Source organism: Condylostylus longicornis, unplaced genomic scaffold, assembly GCF_029603195.1.
Source record: "Condylostylus longicornis isolate FDR11 unplaced genomic scaffold, ASM2960319v2 ptg000003l, whole genome shotgun sequence".
In the NCBI taxonomy this organism is placed as follows: domain Eukaryota; kingdom Metazoa; phylum Arthropoda; class Insecta; order Diptera; family Dolichopodidae; genus Condylostylus; species Condylostylus longicornis.
This window is the reverse complement of record NW_026577972.1, coordinates 215292-235382: the sequence shown is the minus strand read 5'-3', so window position 1 is coordinate 235382 and position 20091 is coordinate 215292. Positions and strand designations below refer to the sequence as shown.

The following is a 20091-nucleotide window of genomic DNA, read 5'->3' as shown; positions in this document are numbered from 1 at the left end:
CAGGAATATTGTGCATGGGGTAAAGTAGTACATTTTAGTGTCAAAAGCACACCACATGTATTTTAGGAAATAAAGAAACAGAAAAGTAAAAAGAAAAAAGGGTTTTTTTCTTACACATATATATATATATATTTTTTTTTAATCAAATAATATACATATATAAAATAAAAAACAAATTTAATTTTCGAAAGTTAAAAAATCTTAAAAAAATAAATATGAAAGTGGAATTTGTTGTATAAAAGAAAAAAAATCTATAAAAAATATTTAAAAAAGCGTTTTTTTCTGTGTTTGTAAAAAAAAAAAGAAAAAAAAGTGAAATAAATTTTTTAGACGTGGATAAAAAAAAATTTCAAAAAAGAAATTTTTGTTTAGAGCAGCACCTTTCGGACGTCAAAAAGCAAGCAAGCTAAAAAAAAAAGCGAGAAAAATTTTTTTATTTAATCAAAAAAAAAGTTACAGCGAAATTTTTTTAAATCGCCAACAAGATTTTTTAGACTTTTTTTTTTGAAATTTTTTTTTATTATAAAACTTTGGAATACTTCGAGAACTCTTAATTTTTTTTAATAATTTTTTTTTTTGTATAAAATTCAAGAAATTTTGGGTGTTGTAATGTAGAAAAATATTTGGGTGAAAAAATAAAAGAGAAAAAAAAGAAGGAAATGTGCGAATTCGAAAAAAGTAGCATTATTTTTTTTCTCTGTGTGTAGCTGTAAAAAAAAAATTTAATTTTTTTCATTTTGTTTGTATTTTGTGTACGCGTTTAAAAAAGAAAAAAAAATTTGAAAGTTATAAATTTTTTGTTTTTTTTTTTTTTTTTGTTACAAAAATCTCATTGAGAATTTCGTCGGAAAAAGAAAAAATACACAGAAAGAAAATGTCATGTTTTGTACAAATTTTTTTTTAATTCTCATCAATATTTTTTTGACTTTTCATGCAATATATTATAAATAACATCCCTGCAGGCCAGGCTTTAACCTACCTACCTACAGCACATACCTAACCTCTACCTAAAATATATTTCGCTCTGCCAATTATTATACGTATGTAGTATGTGTCAAACATACATATATGTATGTAATATAATGTAAAACGTTTCTTTGCAAACTACTTTAAGAGAGCAGGCAAGAATATTTAATAATTAAGTAGTTTTTAAAAATTAATGTACATATGATTATTTTACATACAGTACATACATAATTACCTATGTATATTATAGATATAATTTAATTAACAGAAAAAAACATTTAAAATAAATTTTACAAAAAAAAAAAAAACGAAACGAAAAAATATTACAAACAAAAAAAAAATTCTATTCAGAGAGTGTGTGGAGTCAAAAAAAAAATTATCATAAGGCAACCCCGGACCCGCCGACGTTTCGTTCCGTTCCGTCATCGTAGTTGTCGTCGCCGTTTTAATTTTGTACATATAAAAATTTGAAAATACACAAGATGTGTATATTGTATATATACAATGGAAAAAAATAAAATGTGGTTTGTATAACGTTTTTTTTTGTTGTTTTTATTGTGTATTCTTCTTGGTCATGTGTATATATGAAATAAATAATATATATATATATATATATGCATATATATATTAACATAGACAATATATCGTATATGCAACACAATATTTTTACAATTAAAATATTTTAAGAGACCTTACATCTTTAAACAACATATTATTATTATTGGTGTGTAAACTCTATATCTTTTTATTATAAAATTTTTTTGTTAGATAAGGTAGTGTTTACACAATTCACCACCGCACTCACAAATCACATACAATCTTTCAAAAACACAAAAAATAAAATATATAGAGAACAAATATAATATAGAATAATAATAACATTTTTTTTTTTTCTTAGTTTTTCTTGTTTGATAACAAAAAAATAAATAAATAAAATGTAATTTTTTTAATTTCAAAGCGGTATACATAGGTATATTTTTATGTAGTCCCTACATTATTTCAATTTATATGTCAAATTAATTTTTTTATAATATTAATTGTTATTAAATTTTGAAATTAATTAAAAAAAAAATTGACAAATAGAATAAGAGAAATATAATTTTTTAATATTTTGGGTAAACGATATTATTTTTGAAGTATTGCTTTATTACTTTGTGTGTGTTTATCTGTAAGCCTTGTCTTTTTAGTGGGTGATCATATAATTGTAATCAAAAGTGAAAAAAATTCACAATATTATAAAATTAATTACACCTCATTTTTAAAGGGGCAATGGAAAAACGCTGCTAAAAACATAACCAACTGTTTTGTTGCCATTGAAAAGTTATAATAAAAAAAACCAAAATGAAATTGTTGGTGTTCTTCATTCCGAATTTTATGATTATTAGTATTTATACAATATTAGTACGAATTTAAAATAAAGTTCCAATATGAAAAAATTCCAATATAAAAAATTAATAGATTTTGACATTAAGTTTCCCTAAAACAGTTTTTCTGATCGTTTTATATGATTATTTAAGGATATGGAATCTTATTGGAATTCGAATGTAATCTTCAGTAGTTCCACTAATTTTAATTTAAACTCTGAAATTTGAATTTATTATTTCTAATTAGCAATTAATAAAAGACAAAAATAATGGAATTTAAATTTTAATAAAAATTTGTTGCTGTTGCTATTGTTTTTAGCAACATAAAAATTAAATCATATACACAATTGATATTAGATATAGTATGGTGCTATTGAATGAAAGTAACTGGAGTAACATGCAGTGTTATGTAAGAAAAAATTAAAATATTTGATAATTTTCGTTTTATTTTACTACTTCTTTTATTTGTTCCACGTTTCTTTGATTATTTTCTTGAGATAGCATTTTTTTGGATTTTTTTGTGCCTTGTTCCTTTGTATTAATTTTAACAATTTAATCTGAGTCTGATGATGGAATGTATGTATTTAAATCCTATTTGACATCAAATTTTGCTTAAGGAGCAAAAAATTGAAATTATACTCTCATTATCATTAGACGTTACTGTCACATTTTTTAAAAGTAAAATATAAAATGACTTCGAAATTGCAGTAAATTATACGGGTATAAAAAAGAGTTTAGACTACGAGTTGTAATATGTGTAGCATAATAACTATAAATTTTTTACTTGTTACTAATTGTAATTTGTTACTAATTGTAAATTGAAATCTAAATTGTTTGAAACTTCTTTGCATAATACCTTTCCCTTTCGTATATCTTGTGATATAATCAATATAAAACGTGATTCTACTCTTTATTATTATCTATCTCTTCTTTTTTTTTACATTGTAGCTTGTTTGTGCCTATATTTTATCAGATAGTGCCACACACACGCACATACACCACCTGCATTTAAATTATTTAAAATTTTCCCTTCCTTAGGACAAAATTTTAAAATCGGAAATTTGGGGCCTGATCGTCTATCCCGCTATTTTACTCGGAAAGTGAGAAGAAAGTGAGTAACTATCAAATACTTGTATAATGTAGAGTGGGAAGAATTGTTTAGTGTTGCATTTTTTTCTAATCTTATTGGAAAAGTAAAACATCCATTAGAAAATACTGAGAATTCTGATTTGAAAGTGAATAAAAATTAAAAAAAGCGAGATACACGATCAGACTGTTAATATAAAAATAATTTGGCAAAATAAAATAGTAATTTTAAAATTTTTATAATACATATGTACGTATTTACATTCGCATAAGTGTGATGGGTAATTTTTGATATAATATGGTTCAAACTCATGGTATAAGAAGATATAAGTTCTGACTGCGATCAATTTATAATAAACCACTTTTTTAAGAAGTCTGACGTTACTAGAATATTAACAATTTCTTTCTTTTAAATAAAATTTCAACCGTTGTGTGTTGTCACATTTTCAAATGTTAGTGCTATTCAAGACCAATCTTTTAGTAAATTATTTGTCCATGGTGACAGTGGCGTACGCGTACATAAAAAGTACAATTTATTGTTTTGTATAGAAATTGTATTTGGCGCGTAATAAAAATTCGGTAAACGATCAACATTTGTTCTGAAAACCGTCACGGAAATAATAGATTGACCGTGGCCACTGAAATTCGGCGAACCATAAAATCCATCTTAAATATATTGGGCGGACGTCAGTTATACTTTCACTACATTTATTTTTTTGGTGTAATTTATATCAATTATGTACATATATGTATATGTAATTACAGTACTGAAAAAGTAGATATATAGTAAAGTATATTTGTTGTTTATTATTAGAAAACAACAGGAAAGCGTGAAAAGCCTGGTGTCTCTTAACTGTTGATTATTTTATGTATACAAAAGATAAAAAAGAAGAACCTTTTTTTTTATTTTATTTATATGTTCTTATGTGAATGGGTCAGGGTTGTCGTTTGGTTTATTGGATCAGGAGAAAAAATATTCAAAAAAGGGAGGCGTTTTCGAACAATTGGAGCCTATTTCTATATTTCATAAAAAAAACAATTTAATAACATAAGAATACAAAAAAAATGAGAAAAACATAACAAAAACTTAAAAAAAAAATTCACATTAAAAAATGTCACAAAAAAAACTTAAACTTAAAATAATAGGCATTTTCATAAACACAATGTTGCAAAACAATAATGTGATACAATATATTTTATACAGTTATTATTTTATATGCAATATATTTTTAACAGTTGTTTAAAAACTTTTACTTTTTTAAATTTGCAGTACTGTGTCCATGAAGAAAAAATGTCGTTTTTAAAAAAAAATATTTATTTATTTTGGGCGAAATAGTGGAAAAGTCTATTTCAGGAAAAATAAAAATTTAGAAAAAGAAAAACTGAAAACTGAAACCTGTTCAAAACTGTTATTTTTATGTAGCAATTAACAGACGAATTCCTAACACGGCAAAAGCTAGTTTAAAAAATTATAGCTGGTTTAACTGCACTAGCCATGATAATGTAAATATTTTTGTGATAGTTCTCGCTATATATCGCGATATACTGCGTTTATGCGACACTTCATATACTATATGCAGACATACATATGCGTTGCTATCTGCGCACTATCTCAAAAAAATTTTTATGATGTTTTTTTTTATACCCTGCACATCCGTGAAGGTATATTAACTTTGGTACGGTGTTTGTAACCCTTTGAAGAAGTCATGTGCGGTGTGGACATATATGTATATTCTTGCTCAGCGTAAAATTCTGCTACCATCCGTCCGATCGCACGATAACTCAAAAACGAATAATGCAATCGACACCAAACTTTCAAAAGTTGTATTTTTTGTCCCAAGAACGAACCCTATTTTAATTGGACCAATTCGGACAACAGGTTCGGGTAGCTGCCATACAACTCAAAGAGTTTATTTTAAATATTTCAAAAACGAATACGTGTGTCCAATTACATTCTACATATGCTCTAAAAATTTTAATGGGATGGCTGGACCAGTTCAAGTTGCTCCCATACAACACCAAAAGGAAATTTTAAATATTTGAAAAAATAATAAAGTCAGATTCATGAAACTTGGCAGTCATGTGTCCAATTACGTGACAGGTTCGGGTTGCTGCCATTCAAGTCCAAAAGCTAATTTTAAATATTTGGAAAAATAATAAAGTCAGATTCATGAGACTTGGCAGTCGTGAGTCCAATTATGGGTCACATTTATTATTGAAGTTTTGATTAAATTGTTTGACAGGTTCTGTTAGCTGCCATACAAGCCCAAAAGTTAATTTTTAATATTTTTAAAAATAATAAAGTCGGATTCATGAAACTTGGCAGTCGTGAGTTGAATTATGGGTTATATACTATATTGTTGGAGTTTTGGTCGAATTGCTTGACAGGTTCGGGTACCTGCTATAGAATTTAAAAAGCAAAATTTAAATATTTGAAAAAATAATAAAATCAAATTCATGAAACTGGACAGTCGTGTGTCCAATTATAGGTGAGATATATTTCTGAAGTTTTAGTGGAATTGCTTGACAGGTTCGGGTACCTGCCATACAACTCCAGAAGCTAATTTTAAGTACTTGGAAAAATAATAACGTCAGATTCATGAAACTGGACAATCGTGTGTCCAATTACAAGGTCAGATATATTTCTGAAGTTTTGGTGAAATTGCTTGACAGGTTCGGGTAACCGCCATACAACTTCAAAAGCTACTGTTAAATATTTGGAAAAGTAATAAAGTTAGATCCATTAAACTTGGCAGTCGTGTTTCCCATTACAGGTCCGACACGTCCGTAAGGTTTCTATAAACCATTCTATTTCACAGGTTCAAGTAATTGCTATACAACAGTTAAAGGTGCAGGGCATAATTCAGTCTTTTCGTACTTGTTTTTCTAATCATATACAAGTATTTGTTATTCTGATCATATATCGACCTTATTCATTTCCTTGTAAGTACTTGAAATAAAAAAATATGTAATTAATAAAATCACAACTTGGTTCCCAGGTAAAACGACAGTCCTGATATAGGTCCTACGCACATACCCTGTCTTGTAAAAATAATTTTAATTTCCTCTCTTTTTTTTCCTTCACATTATTATCATCTTTCTATCTTTAATGAAAAGATAACACAAAATAAAAAAATTGTATATATATATATATATATATATATATATATATATATATATATATATATATATATATATATATATATATTGGAATTGAGCGAAGGTTTTAACCAAAGTATTTCTATTTTATAAGACATCTATTGTGTACTCTTCCTTTGTCCAAAAAAACGCAATGCATAGAAAAATGAAAATAAGAAAATATATTGCTTAACTCTTTTAGCTAAGGGAATTTTTTGTGAATACACAATTCACTAATACATACATACGGTGCATTAAAAATACATACATACGGTGCAAACTTTTTGTTAACACATTGTTCACCGGCAATTTTATTGAAAATTTATCTCATGTCACCGGCTATTCTTTCATAATTGGATGTGGAAATAAAACAATAAAAACAAACTAATAAAATTTATTTATTGTTCAATTTTTAATATTTCTTTTTCGTGTGATAAGTAGTACAACAATTGCCCACGTGTAATGGTACACAACAGTATTTACAAATATATCATGTTCCTTCCACCCTTTTTCCAAATCGTCATCACTATCTGATGCTATTATATTTTTTTTTTTGATACTCGTATTTTGATCCCCTAATATCAGAGTCGTTCTCTTCTGATACAGTATCATTTTCACTGTTACCACAATTTGAATCATAATCATTCGGACAATCAGATAAGGCATTCGCATGTAATTCATTGAAAGATTCTTCATTACGTTTTGTAACGCATCACGAGTTTACTTGTGGCCAGTAAACAACATTCGGCTATAAAAACACGAGTTTACTCGTGACCGGTCAACAATGTGTTAAGAAATATATTCTTATATTAGGTGTTTTCGAATAAATTAGAAATGTTCTTGGTGTTTTTCGATTATTTCGTTTAAATAGGAAAAAAATAAAATTTCATGCTGTACAAAATAGAACAATAAATTACAAATAACAAAACAATTTTCAGATAGAACAAATCTATAAATTCATAAAGAAAATAGTTTTTGAAAAAAAAATTTTTGAATTTACTTTTAACTACATACGAGTAACATATTTCCCTAAAAAAGCAAGATTTTGAATCCATTTTTCTAGTAATATTTGATGAGAAAACCAATAAATTTTATCACATAAATTAGATATTAGAGATTTTGTATTTTAGAAATTAGAGATTTGTATTAGAGATTAAATTACATACTTATTTAAATTGTTATAATCTTAACATTAGTAGGTAATTGATGAAATTACATTTGCCACAGGCAACAAAATGAAATTAAAAGCTCTTACAAATTAAAAATACTTCGTTGGTGTAAAATTCCTTTTTCCTAATGCTTGAATCCATTTATCCCTAGTAACCTCGTTCTTTGAAAAAGTAAGTGTAGGTTTTGCATTTCCTCTTTTTTTTTGTGAACTATTGTTCCTGCATCCTTCATCGCAACATCTTCTGGGCATTTCTATTTATATAATAGAATCTTGCTAATTTATTAAGTTATTTTTTCAGTTTAAATAAGCTTTAGTACTATTTTTTGAAAAGCACCTTTGTTTTGTACTAAAAATTACTAACAAAAGAAAAAATTTAATTAATGTAAATTATAAATCTTCATTTTATTTAATAATATAATTAATAAATATAATTATTCTCTAAATTTAAACTAAAATTAAATTTTAACAAATAATATAATTTACCGCTGAGCAGTATATCCTTCCCGTACGAAATTTATATGTTGACCTTGACATTACAAAAAACCAAAGCCTAATGACATATATATCTATTAGGCCGCCAAGCCTTATATAAAGCTTAAATGGAAGGGGTGTCGCAAAATATTTGTGAAAAAAAATTGGTTAATATTTTATAGCTCTATTGATTCTACATATTATTTTTAATTTGAAACTTTAATTGAAAAAAATCAGTTGGTAAATTCCATTTGAAAAATGTATTTAAAAAAAAAATTACAATTTTTAAAGCAGCCAATCTTTCTTGTCTTACGAATGGAAGGCTACTGAATTTAAGAATAAAATTTTTGAATAAGAAATAGAATTTAAAAAGAAATTGAAAAAAAGCAAAACAAAAAATATCATAATCTAAATCGCCTTTAAAACCAATTAAATAAAGTGAGAGTCACATAAAATATTCAAAAATTTCACAAAAAAAAAAAAAAGAAAAAATATTTTAATCGGAATACTTCGAAAACATAAAACATTAAGAGGTTGTTTTTGTAATTTTTTTCCTATTGCAAAATTTCAGAAAATACTCGTAATTTCAGCTTGGTGACCTGATGGATATACGAGTATATGGCCAGTGATGCCAATTTAGCACTTTTCGGTGCATTTCTAGCACTGTCCAACCCTAAAATTCACTCTAAAAAAGTAATTTGCACTACTATGCAATTTGGAACTATTTTAGAGAGATTGCACTTTTTTATACTCAACATTAAAATTTTAACGAAAAACAACTCAAAGAGGTTTTTTTAAATATTTCAAAAAATAATAAATATATCAATACCGAATTTTGCAAAGATGTGTCCAATTACACTCTAGATATGTTCTGAAAAAGTTTTAATGGAATGGCTGCACTGGTTCGGGTAATTGTTATGCACCTCCAAAAGCTAATTTTAAATATTTGAAAAAATAATAAAGTCAGATTTATGAAACTTGGCAGTCGTGTTTCCAATTACATGTCCGGCATATCCGTGAAGTTTCCAAAGAATGGTTTCACAGGTTCGAATAATTGCTATACAACAATGAAAGGTGCAGGGTATAATTTAATCAGTTTATACCGGCTAAAACATTTTTTCTTGTTTGTTATACATTTTCTGCAAAATGAGTAAAATCAGCAAAGCAGTATAATTCGTGCATGAATCATAATAACGCATATACACCCTAATACTCAGAAAAGAGTTTTTTTGTTTGGTTTTACTCATAAGCGTAAGTAGCCAAAAGAGTTTTGCGTTAATTACATGCATTTATATTATGTTATAATTGAAGAAATAATATTTATGTGTACATATTATATATAATAATTAAGGTTCAATTCGTTTACATTCTTGCGCATATAATGAAAAATTATCACCCGATTTCTGTGAAATTTAACGTTTACATTTAGGTTGTTAATACCATGAACTCATAATTCTTTTTGGAATGTTAGGGTTCGGAAACCGAATCGGTGGTCGAAATTTGATGTTATCATATCTATGTAACTAATTGATGGAACTTCTCGAAATTAAAATTCTGAGTTCTGTTTGCTACCAAAACTAACTGACGAATTTTTCAAGGAATCTGGTTAGCTTTAAGTGAGCTTCTGATAAGGTATGTTAACTAAGAGTGTACTAGTCTGCGTAAAATTTGTGGGAAGTATTTAAAAGATTTTTCGTTGTCTTATGCCACATTCAATGCATAGACAGGTGAACTTAGTATTTTTTATTTTAAAATTTAAGTTTATGTTCATTTTTAGCACTTTTCCAAAAAATTTTTGAAAAAAAGTGCTTATTAGTTTCACTCTGTCCGTCTGTCCGTCCGTCCGTCCGTTCGTTCGTCCGTGCGCTCGTCCGTTCGTCTGTCCGTGTGTCTGTTTACAAAACTTCTACACCCTTGAAGATAGAAAATTTTGTATGTACATAGATCTTTACTAGAAACTTATTTCCGTAGAACAAAGTTTTTACCTATCTCTCCCCCTCTGGAAGTTATACCTCCCCAAAAAACTAGAAATGGTCTTTTTTAACTATTTGTTGCAACGAAACCATAAGCGTTTTTGAAATTTTGCAAACGCATAGAGGCAGCGGCTTGCTTCCCCTAGCGCGGTATACTATAGAAAAACAAAATGGCCGTACAAATTTACCGTTATCTAAAGTTTTTTTTTTTTTTTTCAAATTTTTGATTTCGTTTTTCTTCTAGAACCCAGCCTGAAGAAGCTGAAATTTTAGGGGCTTTTAAACATTAATAAATAGTTCATTTCGTTAGAAGAAAATTTTTTTCTATATCCACCCCTCTCAAGTTATCGCCTCTTGAAATTTTTAAAATTTGAATTTTTGATACCTTTTATTTCCGAAACCGCAAGCCTTTTCAAATTTCTATAAACACAAAAAGCTAACGTTAAATTCCATGACATTAAAAAATATTATTAATTTTCTTAACTCACAAAATTAACCCTTAAAATCGAGCATTATGTTAACCCTACTTTATATTTATTTTTGCTTTATTTCAAAGAGTGCACGTATGCATCATATTAAATATATGCAATCCCAGAAATAGCTTTGTGTATGAATGGAAATAATTTTAATAGTGTGATAGGTATACATAGGCTGTATTTAAAAGCAGAATTTTTACTTGTTGAAGGGAAAAGTGCTACAATACAAACTGAAAAAAAATTGGTTTGACCCAACTTTATAAGTTATTACTCATTGATTGAAAGAGCACTGCGGCTGTATAGATGTAATTTTTTATATTTTGCGAGTTAATGTCCTTCCTTATCTTAGTTTTAATTTTCCTTCATTCATTAAATGAATTACTAATGTATATTCATTCATATTTTAACACGTTGAGCTTCAATGTATTACCGGTGAGCAAACCTAAAATGCCAAAAATGGTGAACATAAAAAAATCTATATGCGTTGAATCATTGCTGAATATACGAATAACTAAATAGCGCAGAGATAAATTTGAGTTCTACGTAGACCAGGAAAAAAACTTAAAATTTTATAGATTTTTATAGATTTAAAAAAAAACTAAAAATATATAAGTAGTTCTTTTACTTTTACATATACTTAGTTTCTCTAAATTGTTGGATTACACTTTTGATACAGGGACTTTAAGTCCCTTACGGATGATCACGGACTCTAAGAAGAGTTTTATATTTGCTCATAAGTCTCATTTGCTCATGTGTTAAATTTGTTTTAATATTTTCAAAATTGAAATTAGTGCGATTCGCACTAGGGGCTTCTAGTATAACTAAAATCACATACATAAAAAGAATACACATATGCAATAATTTCTATGAATTATAAAGCATATTAATTTAATTAATACAGTATACACATAAAAATATATGGAAATATATGTGATTATGTCATAAGTATGCATTGTGGGAAGCATTTCATACATAATTAGCAAACTTGTCAATATCAATAGTATATTTTCTCAAATTTGAAAAAATCAACACTATTTTTTTTTCTCGTAGCATTTATTAAATTTTAAAAAAATGAACAGAACCTGGAAGGTTTTTTTAACTCAATTTTTTAATGTTTTAATAACACAGAACTTTATGAATGGTAGCATTAGTAAAGTAGAACAAGATGGATTTTAACTTTTTCTAATCAAAAATTTGAAAAGTATAAGGAGAATAGGTATAAATTCGTCAGCTGTGAACTGTCACTCTCTCTTAGAGTCTAGGCCTGTATTTCTGTGAGACGTGATATCTCAGGTAGCCAAATATTATAGGCCATTTCATAAACGCAGTATATTGCGATATATTGTTAGAACTGCGCTATATTTGTGTTCATAAAAAATATTGATAATCACGTTTATTTTTAAACATTGCTAACCTATATAAAACAAAAATATTTAAATTATCATGGTTAGCGCAGTTAAATCAGCTGTACTTTTTTTTTTCTAGTTATTGCAGTTTTTTTTAGGAATCCGTCTGTTAATTGTTGCACTTAAAAATAACTTTTGTTTTACTTTTCTTTTTTTGTTTTTCTCAATTTTAATTTTTCCTGAAATAGAATTTTCCACTATTTGGCCAAAAAGAGATAATTTTCACTGACGGCATTGTGTATACAATAGGAAGGTACTCGTATTTGTTGATGGCAACAAATTTTGCATATCGTGTTTTTGGTGGGAACGCGCTTCTCCATAGTAGTAGTTAAGTGTAAAAAAAACTACTTTTAGCAACCTGTCGGTCTGTCGGTCTGTGTGTGTACGTATGTATCTCAAGTTCGGCTGAACCGATTTTGATGAAATTTTATATGTAAGTTTATTTCGACTATAGCACCGATTGACTTTTTTGCAAGCCTGTTTTACATTTTTCATCATTTTACAGAAAATATTGAACAGATTTACTTGAAATTTCATATATAAGCTTCAATCGATCGTCCACGAAACCTTTCATACCTTTAAGTCTTCAATTAATCCTCTGAACCGCACTTTGTTTTGGGCTAGGCACTTTATTTCTGACCAGCATTTTCCATTCGATTTGACCTCAAATGAGGTTCGCACCACGTGTGACTACCCCCTTTCCTTTTTCCCTGTGGATTCCAATTTAATATCAGACTGGCCAGTATTTTTTGATACGTATATGGCTGTGTCTTATTGATATACGTTGTGTACACCAACCATGTTTTACAGCCGTATATTAGTACCGATTCCACATAGGAATTGGGTGTTGTAATCTTGGTGCTCTTTTCTAGCTTTCAATAATTTTTTAACACTTTCGTTTCTTCTTCAATATGCTGTTCTGGTAGTTGAATTGGGGCCCATCCTCAATTTGGCTGTCGCCTAGTTTAAGCGGCGCATTATTCATTGTATTTAATGTCAGGCATTTAGTTGTGTTGGTGTTGATCTTGAGGATGACTATTGCAATCCCTTTCTAGGATGTTTATTTTGGTCTACATATCCACATATGTATGAGCCCTTTACAGATTTCGCATACTAAATATCCTCCAGCCTGTTGGTCTACCTTCATTTGATACCCCTCGGTGTCGTCGTAACTCTTTTTATTACCTTATCCAGCACCACTATGACGAGAAACGGTGATAGAGGACACCGTCAAAGTCGAAATTGCAATTTTAAGTAATAAATTTATTAGTTTTGTTAAAATTTGAAATAATTCTTTAAAACGACATTGTTATAAAATTATATAGTGTGTTTCGCATAGTGATGGGTGAGGATGAACGTGTAAATATATATCGTTTTCGAGTTACAGCCTGTTGAGAAAAAGGGTACCAGTTTTTTCCTGCATGTAAATAAACGGTTATAACTTTGCAATAACACGACATAGAGCGATTGCTTTGCAGACAATTGATTGCTCGCTTCATTATAAAATTTCGATTAAGCTCAACAAAGTCAGAAAAGTTTTTTTTTTTATAAAGTAATAATTTAATTTTACATGTACAGTTAAAAACAAAACAAAATTTTACTATTAAGCCGAATAGTTTTGAAAGAAAAGAGCTGTTACTTTAACAAAACTTTTTTTTTTAGCCTCTTCAAACTCCTGTTGAGGATCATATGGCTTCGAATAAACCACTCCATCTCTCTCTATTTTGGGCGATAGATCTTATTTGTGCCCAAATTTTCTCTGATACGGTTATTTCTTTACCTATCGCTATACGCCACGCGTTCTTGGGCCTACCGATGCTTCGCCTACTTGTTTGGCTATGGACTGCTCTGGCCTCCTCAATATGTGGTGTATATATCTTTATTTCTTCTTTCTGATTTCTATTTCCATCGGGTCCTGCTAGCATAGGTCTCATAGGTCACTATTTCTAGTTCTGTTGGGCCAGAATATTCGACAAATAACGCGGAGGCACTTATTTCTGCAAACCTTTATTTTATTAGTGTCTTTCTTGTTAATGAGCCAGGTTTCACGGCCGTATAGCGTTATAGACTTGACGCAAGCGTTAAAGATCGTTAGTTTAACATTTCTGGACAGTTGCGTAGCCTTCCCTCCATAGTGTAGCAAATGCCGCTCTAGCTTTCTTGAGCTTTTTCTCAATGTCAGCGCCTGCCCCGTCATCTGAACTTAAAATGCTCCCCAGGTATGTCACCGAAATTACATCTTCCATTATTTCACCATCTATTTCAAGTTTTTGATGATTCGTTGCATTTATTCTTATGGTCTTTGTTTTTCGCGTGTTTATGTGTAGGTCAACTTCCATTGCGTAATCTTTTAGCTTGTTCAGTTTTTGCTTCATGTTTTCGTATATGTGTGTAAGTAGGCTTACATCATTCGCATGCTCCAAATCATCCAAAGTATTGAAGATGTTCCAGCTACATTTCTTACTACATTTGTTTTCCTCATGATTTCGTCTATAACTATATTGAAGAGGACTGGCTATAGCTGACAGTCTTGCGTAACTCCCTCGTTGTTGTTATGGGTTCATTTAGCCTTCCTTTGTAGAGAATCTGGGCCTCTGCGTTTTCATACATTGCTTTAATAACTTTGATTATCTTGTAAGGGATTCCCCTCAATTTCAGAGTTCTTCATATTTAAATATTGATTATCTGTGTTTTTGATAATTCTGCTCTAACTTAGTACTGAATACAACTTTGTTCCACACTGCAAATTCTGTCAAAAAAATGTGTTATCAAACACTATATGCTGTATTATTTTTGCAGTGTGTTTCATAACTACAACAGCATGACAACAACACCTCAAAGCTTAGTTTTGATTTTACTGTTGCGGAAACTATTTTGTACTTCAAATAAAAATAATATCGCATTTACACGATTTATTAGAAAAAGTTTCTTTTAAATTTTGTTATTACTTTAACAAAAAATATAAATTTATATTGCAGTGAACTGGAAATAATAAAATATTCAATTTGGTGGTTTCATGTTTGAAATTTTAAAAATCATATGTTAATCTTAGAATCTTCACAACTAGAAAAACCTTTTTTTTATGCTAATGTCAAATTTGAAGTTTTTGTAGCTCCGTTTTTCTGTTGCCTAAGTTTTTTAAATTTTTAGTTAATGCGAAAGCATATTGCATTATCGGCATACAAGAATGCGCAATGTGAAAGGGTTAAATAAATAGAAAGTTACACAGAGGAGAATAATTGTGTTCTCAAAAAACTTTTTTTTTACATTCATTATAAATCGCTGTGTAGGTTGGTTTAGCTTAGCAGGGATGAAAAAAATTCAAACATTTTTTTTCTGTTATTCAATAAGATTATGAAAAATTGAAATACAAATTCGATTTTTATGAATTTACTAATACAAAATTGTAGTTGTGAAATTAATAAGTAATGTGCTTATTACACTAATATTTTAACTTAATGGAAATTTCTTCAAATAGTAGGTTGCGTGTAGCACTCAATGTAAACAAATACTTAGTAATCATGTGGATTACAGTATAAAGCAATGTAAAGAATATTTCGGCGGCAATTTCTTCATACCTCTGTAGCTCAGTTGGTAGAGCGTCCGTGTACCGGTAGGTCACTGGTTCGAGTCCAGTTCGAGGAGAAAAATTTTTTAATTAATTTTTCTGCCTTTAACTCGTTCCTTTGATTACGTCATCCATCTTTTCTGCAGCTGTATCAAGAAATTTCCATTAAGTTAAAATTCCATTTTTTACTTTTTTTAGCAAATAAAAAATTATATTAATATTTTAATTATTAATTATCTTTCATATATCAGATGACATTGATATTTCTGTGGTGCAAAAGTATTATTTTTTTTCTATTCTATAGAACATCTACTTCTTCATCTAACACTATCGTGTGTCAGTATATTTATTTCGGGCCATGTCCTGCAGCTGTCTTCTATTTCTTTCTTAACGTTTTTTTTTTGGCATCAGTTTCTACTTACCCTGAGGATTCTATTCTAGGGACTTCCTTTAAAATTTTTTGGTCTTCCGCGGGAAAGATTCATTGTCATTTTATCTTCTTTATTTTGATCTCGTTGTGATCTTACATATGATCCTGCATATGAATTTAACGTATTTGTTATGACAAGTTTCTCACTTCCATAAAAGAGCACAGAATTAATAAAGGTGTTGAATTTTCGTCGCTTTCAGCGCCTCCTTCCATAGTAATTAAATTACGTAGGCAACAGAATTCAATGACATCTTCTATTTTTGTGTTATTTTTTACCGAGCGTATTGTGTAAACAATAGGTAGGTTATGTGATGGCAACAAATTTTGCATATCGAGTTTTCGGTGGGAACGTACTTCTCCATAGTAGGGAAGTGTAAATAAACTATTTTTAGCAACCTGTCGGTCTGTGTGTGTACGTGTGTATCTCAAGTTCGGCTGAACCGATTTTGATGAAATTTTATATGTAAGTTTATTTCCACCATGGCACGGATTAATCAACTTTTGATATATATCAGGCCTCGGGAACTGCACTTTTTAGTGGGCCTGATTTACATTTTTGAACATTTTGAAGAAGATATTTAACCGATTTACTTGAAATTTTATATATAAGCTCAGCTCGACCGTCCGCGAAAATTACTATGTTTTGGAAGAAATCAGGCATCGGCAACTAGACTTTTACTACGGGCCAAATATACACTTTTGTGTATATAAAGAGAAATAATCAACCGATTTCATTGAAATTTAATATTTGAATTCCTCGTATTAAAACAATGAACATGTAAATTTTTTGGAAAGATCAGGGCTCGAAAACTGATCTGCGGGCCGCTTTTACATTTTTTACCATATCTACGGAACGAATTGATGGAATTTCTTGAAATTTGATATTTCAGTTCTAGTTGTTACGAAAGATATTTGAGTTCTTGTTGTTTAGTTTGTCGGGTAGCACAAAGTGAAACTCTACTAAGAGCCAAATTTACATTTTTCTAGGTATGTTAACTATAAGCTTACTAATGTCCTAAAAATTGGAAAGAAGTATTTAACAGACATTTTTATAATATTTTGTAACACTTTTATTTAACTAGACAATACACAATGCGATCGGTTATGTGCTGACCACATCAGATTTTTTTTTAGTGGAACATTATTTCGGAAATAAAAACGAGAAAAACAAAAAAATTATATCCGACCGACTTATTTGCGTTTATTTGAAGTGTGTTAAAGTGATCGCTCCAACTGTGATCTCTCCTGAATCCCGCCTGTTCCTCTCTTAGACTTCCTATTTTACACTCTCAATTCTGCGGTGTATTATAAGCGTAAGTACTTTTGTAGCTGCGTTGAGTATTTCAATAGTTAAATAATTAAATTACACTACAGTACCGAAAATAATGTGAAAATCGAAAAATTTTAATTAAATTTTTTAATTTTGTTTCAAAAAAAAGAGAAAACCTGTGTATCTAACCCAACATCTTAGCCATGAACTTTGCTGTAATTTCGCAGTCGACAAGTACATAGTTGGTTAGTTTCACCTTATGGATTCTATCTAACTAGTGAATTTGAAATCATTCTCTCCTTCAATTCTTTCTCTTCTTTGTTCAAAAGAGGGCTGACAAAAATTATTAATTATTGTAATTTGTAATAAGATGTCGTGTGTGTTACGAGATTTTAACACCGGGTTTGTAATATAGTCTATGAAAGATAATTAAACAAATAAATATTATAATTTTTTAAAATTAAAAATATAATTAAAGCCTCTATATTTATATGAATGTTTTTCGTTTCCCAAAAAAAAAATTGAAACAACAAAAATTGAAACTGAATTTGAAAACTAAAAAATAAAGTTGTAATATAAAATACTAAATTGTAAATCGAGAAAATATTTAGCAAAATAGATTTTAAATAATTAAATGTGAATTAAATAAAAAAAAATTTTATTTGATTAAAAATAAAAATTTTATTTGATTTGTTTTAATAATAACAAAATAAAAAAAAATCTATATTAAAAAAAATTCATAAAAATTTTTTTTTTTGTTTTTATTTAATTTTTTTTTAATTTAAATTTAGTAATGTTCAATCCTATTATATATATATATATATCATAGTTAAATGAAGAAGAAATAACAAAAAAAAATTTTTTTCATCTGCAAAAACAAAAATAATTATATATAAAATAAATAAAAACATATTTTAATTATAAAATATATAAAAAAATAGCAAAATACATATTATACAATAATATCTATAACTTAAGTATATTATAAAATAAAAATATTATAAATATATTTTAAAAAAAATTATATTATATAATTATGTAATTTAGAATTTAAAAAAAAAGGAAATTAAATGAAAGAAGAGTATATTTTGATGAAGAAAAGAAAACAATTAATAAAATTGAAAAATTAAAAAAAAAATTAATAAAATTTACACACATACTTTTAAAAAAGCAATAAAGCTATATAAAAGTTATATAAAAAAGAACGGTAAAACGTATAAAAGATTCGAAATAATAAAAATACAAAAAAATTAAATGAATAAAAATTTTTATACCAGAAAATAAAAAAAGAAAGAAAAAACCTTAAAACGTTACAAATAAAAATTAAAAAAATTAATTGAAAAATTGCTGTGTAAAACAAAAAATTGAAAATTAAATAAGATATTTTATTAAATTAAATGAAAATATTTTAATAAAAGACCTGTAGTATATTTTTTAAAATTTGAAAATATTATATTTTTTTTTTTTTTTTTATAATTATTAATTATTTTTAATTATTATTATTAAAACAACTTTTTCTTGTTAAGGTAAGTGTTTTCATATTTTGAAATATTTAAATAATTTTTTTATACAAACATATAAATTTAAGATCTTTAAGATTATCTTAAGACGGACCTCTTAACTCCACCGAAAAATTTCTTAAAATATGTACAATGTTTTATATGAAAATTTTGAATTTTTTATTCAATTTCTATATATTTTTAGCGTAATTTGATTAACTCTCTCTTAAAATTGAATTAAATTCAACTTAAATACGTAGCTTTGTCATTTTATACTACAAAAAAGTAGCGTTAAATTTCATTTAAAATTTTAAAATGAAATGACATTTAATATTTTGAAAAAAAATTGGCACTTTTAGACGAGGCGATGAACGTTTATGAAAAAACTTAGAGCGTCTTTAAAAGTAAATCGATCTCCTATTGCGACGTGCCAATGAATTTACCTTCAAGTTAAAAAAAAAATGGGCACTATATTATTTAGTATTCGAACACAATTTCATATAAACATTCTCTATTATGCTTATTTATTAATTTATGTATAAACATATTAATTACTATATTAAAATATAATCAATACAATAAAGCATTTCTTTACCAAAGGTTAGCGGCTCATAATATTTTAGTTTTGATCTACATATATGTATACATAAGGTGTAATCGATAATGTCTAAATGCCGTTCAACAACAATATTATTGCGTCTGATGGTCACCAATCAATCGGTTACAATCATCAATTTATGCTCAAAAAGAAAACTTCTGCATATGAGTTTTCGTATATACGTTCAACATTTGCATACAACCAGGTTTGATAACTGCTTTAACAATCAATTTTTTTTGATTTTTTTTTTTCGAATATAATAATTTATTTAAGTATAATATAAGAGCTTGAGTGCCCAAATTGCCATAACAGGAATGTAGAAGTAACAATGTAACTTTTATACATACGAAATTCAGATTACTATTAAATTACTATTAAATCACTATTAAATTATTTTGAAATTAATAAAAATATTATGCAAGCACATATTACTCAATCCAATATTAAATGTGATAATTACTACATTATCAATATTAATTAACATTTTCAATTTCAAAAGAATAAGAAAATATAACAAGATAAGATAATGTGGATAAGATAATCCCTATAATGAGGAGATAATGTTTTTAGACAAGGGTAGGTAAATTTATACATTGCTCCATTAAAAGCATTCAATTTACTTTCCTCGATTTATTAATATGAGGACTGCCAGTCAAATTTTTATCAAAGATGACA

At 27.8% G+C, this 20091-nt stretch overlaps 1 protein-coding gene across 6 annotated transcripts in view; it reads left to right on the top strand.

Annotated features, from left to right (window-relative positions):
- Positions 1-20091, top strand: part of LOC129607121 (eukaryotic translation initiation factor 4 gamma) — an 81517-nt gene continuing 61426 nt past the window's right edge. Inside the window, exons 1-3 of one of the 6 annotated variants that reach the window (XM_055517889.1) lie at positions 28-85; positions 1217-1490; positions 18367-18845. The gene's annotated coding sequence lies outside the window, so the exon portion shown is untranslated. Of the gene's footprint in view, positions 710-791; positions 1491-18366; positions 18846-20091 lie in introns of those variants that run through there. The other 5 variants (XM_055517899.1, XM_055517881.1, XM_055517874.1 and 2 more) reach the window with 5 other exon arrangements.